This window comes from Alligator sinensis, unplaced genomic scaffold (genome assembly GCF_000455745.1).
Source record: "Alligator sinensis unplaced genomic scaffold, ASM45574v1 scaffold619_1, whole genome shotgun sequence".
Lineage (NCBI taxonomy): Eukaryota > Metazoa > Chordata > Crocodylia > Alligatoridae > Alligator > Alligator sinensis.
In genome coordinates, this window is record NW_005842134.1 from 1,905,141 (window position 1) to 1,908,369 (window position 3,229).

The 3,229-nt window shown below is 51.5% G+C and overlaps 1 long non-coding RNA gene across 1 annotated transcript in view; it reads left to right on the top strand.

The window, feature by feature from the left end:
* The window catches only part of LOC102373822, a 5,637-nt gene extending 4,459 nt beyond the window's left edge, over nucleotides 1-1,178 (top strand). Inside the window, exon 4 of the long non-coding RNA XR_324016.1 lies at nucleotides 928-1,178. This is a non-coding gene — a long non-coding RNA (uncharacterized LOC102373822). The remainder of the gene's footprint in view (nucleotides 1-927) is intronic.
* The last annotated feature ends 2,051 nt before the right edge of the window (nucleotides 1,179-3,229 follow it).

Genomic DNA, 3,229 nt, shown 5'->3' on the forward strand with positions numbered 1-3,229 from the left:
ACTGGGGTCTGGGCCCTGTGTAGGAGCGATGAAGCACTGACTGCTCTGTATGGTAGGCTCTTGCTACTGCACACCAGAACTCTCCTGGCCAAGGCACTAAAGGTCCCAGTGCTTCCTTGCTGCCACTGTGGGGATGATTAACCCTTCATAGTGGCATGCTAGTGCTGCTGGTGGGGCAGCAGCTCTGGGCTTTGCTCCAGCAAACTTCCCCACATGTCAGACAGCAAGGGGCACTGCCAGGGTTGGTGAATGAAAAATGGCCTAGGCCTCTGCTCAGGGCATGACAGGTTCCTGGGACATGGTCCAAGGGCAAAGTGGGATGTGAGGATGTGGGACATCAGCCCCTCTGCTCTAGTGCCCATTGATCTACCCAGGGTGCTTCTGTGTGCATGTGAGGTCTCCTTCCTACAGTCTTTCCTGACCCAGACCTATCTGCTGAGGCGGCTGAAGCCAGTTTTCCCTGTAGTCTTTAAAGAGACAGAAGTTGTTAGTGACACCCAGGTCATTTCACACAGTCCCACCCCTCACCTTTGTGGCCACACCATGGCCAGGACAGAGCTAGGCTGGAGTCCAGCTGGTAGACTAGTAGTGCAGACCCCAGACCTGATCCTGAGTTGGCTGCTCACATGGTGCCATCTCATTTTTTTTTTCTGCTGCTCAGAAGTGGGCTGCCCCCACCTATCTGTGCACAGGCACCTGGGTCAATTGCTGGGGTTGTTCCCAGGTATTACTTTTGGCCACCAGAAGCTGTCAGGTTGACATAATACCAATGGGAAGGGAAGCCAACGTGAGATGCCCTCCTTTGAGATGTGGGTGCCTCTGGCCTATGCTGCTCCAGGGACTCCTTGCGCTTCAGACACAGCAATCCCCAGACTGCTCCATTTTTCCTCATGTGCCCAGGTTCTCACTCATCTCTGCTCTTCACAGACAGATCTACTGATGCTGCCTTCTTGTTGCTCTGGGAAGAAGATGGGCTTGTCCCCAGACCTGGGTACAACTCTCCTCACAAAGATTGCTTCAGGCCTATCCCCACTCTAGTGCATGAGGCTGTTTGAAGTCCCTCCACATGTATTTGTCTGATATACACCCCAGCTCCTGCGAGCATAGAAGCCCTGCACCTCCCCACTGCTGAGAGCATAAGCCGCACAACCTCCTGCCCTGCTCTGCCCTGCCCTGCCCTGCCCCTCTCTTGAGATTCAGAAGGAAAGCCCTGGCCTATGTGTTCAACATGTCTGTTACACAAACTGGGCTGCTGAAACCTTCCTGCCCTTCTGGCGCCAAGCAGTAAGCAGCTTCCAAAGAGACCTTAAGAGTTCCCTGGGTATGTGGCTGGGGAAAGGTTGGCAGGTTAGAAGTAGTTCCCTTGCCTCTTCCTACCTCTTTTGGTGGATCCCTGTACAGCAAGTCCTCTGCAGGAGCAGACAACAGTTTAGGTCCTTCAGCACCTGTCCCTCTGTCCTGCTTGCTAATCATTGTCTGTGGCAGAGCAGGGGCCCATGTTTTCCTCTCCACTCTGCAGTCAAGTGGCTTTGCTGGGGCCATAATGACAGTTGTAGTTGTCAGGTTGCACTGAGCCCCACAGATAGCACAGAGGATGCTCCCATTGGGAAGAGATGATAGGAAGTGACATGCATTTCCATGACATGTGGTATATAACATATGCGGGAGTATAGGCCAGGGCATAACAGTGGAGCGGCCCTATGAGAATGCCTGAATAATTTGCCCCTTATGTCTCTCTTTCAGATTAGACTGACAGAGTAATCATGTGTACCAAACCCTGCAGCCCCAGGAACTGGCACAGGAAGCTGAAAAGGGAAGTTCCCACTTCTATATATAGAAAATGCTAGGGCTGTGATGCATGAAGAGCAGAAGGATGTACTGGGACCTACATGCTCTGGAAAGACTCATGATTCATTCCCAAGAGATGTCAGGCCAAGATACTGGTGGGGCATTCCCTTGCATCCTGAGGGCAACTCCCCATCCAGCAGGCAGAGCTGGATTGGTATATTGATTCCCATCATCTTGTGCTGTGCCTAGAGACACTATGTCAAGAAAAGGAGGACCTAGGTCCTGCAGGGGACTCTCCTGCCGAAGCAATGCTGAGTATGACAGGGCCCCTCAAAGAAGAGCAACAGCTTCTGATCCATCTAGTTCTAGCAATGCAATGTCACAGGCAAGGGGGCATGATGGTGCAGGTGGAGTTCTATCTAGAGATTCCCCACTATGAGAAGAGCAAGGAGCTATTTCCAGGTGACACTCATTTGAAGGACAGGCCAGCAACGCTCCTTGGGAAAGACTGGGAAGATGCAAACTGGCAGTATGGTGTGTCCCTTGCCTGGGGCACTCAGGCTTGCATACCTTTGTAGTGGCTCAGAGATGAATTAGGGTGAGACATCATAGATCATGTGGCACTGTCTAGGGGCTGGCATTACTGAGAAATGCTGGCACATATTGGGACATTCCCATTGGGCCTGGAGCTGCAGAGGTTTCATACTCTGCCCAGCAGGAGTATGAGACCTACCTGCTGCAGAGGTCTCATACTCTCCCAAACCCACTGGTCCTTTTCAAACGTCTCCAAAGGAGATCAGTGATGCTGTCTTGCCTAGCCTCACTGGGGTGACAGCACTGTAGAATCAGAGCTTCTCCAGCCGGGTCTTGGATTCAGGTTATGTTGGGCCACCGTTATGCTTTTGCCTGATTCCTAGTTACCATATTTTTGGGAAGGGGAGAGGCTAGCTCACTGTTTGCTGCCTATGTTCCCAGCACCCAGAGCAGAGTGGTGCTAGTGTCTGTCCAGCACCCTGACTTGGCCTATCTCTTACTTGAAAGTAGGGAGACCATGCTGGGCATGAACATGGAGAGCACCAGGTCTGGAGACCCATCTTCGTATCAGGAGAGATTTTATGACTCATGGCCCTACATTGGTATCTTCTGAGATGGACCTGATCTGTCTAATCAGCTCAGAATGTTTGAAACAAGACAGGACAGCTTGGGAAGAGTCCTGTGCAGGGCAACAAAAATGACTAGGGCCCTGGAGATAAGACCTATATGGGAAAAGACTGAAAGAATTTGAGTTATTTAGCCTGCAGAAGAGAAGACGAAGGGGAGATTTGATAACAGTCTTCAAATACCTGAAGGGTGATTATAGAGAGGGTTTTCTCTGTGGCTGTCAGGGAAGGGACTAGAAGTGACAGCCTCAAGCTTCAGCAGGGGAAATTTAGGCTGGAGA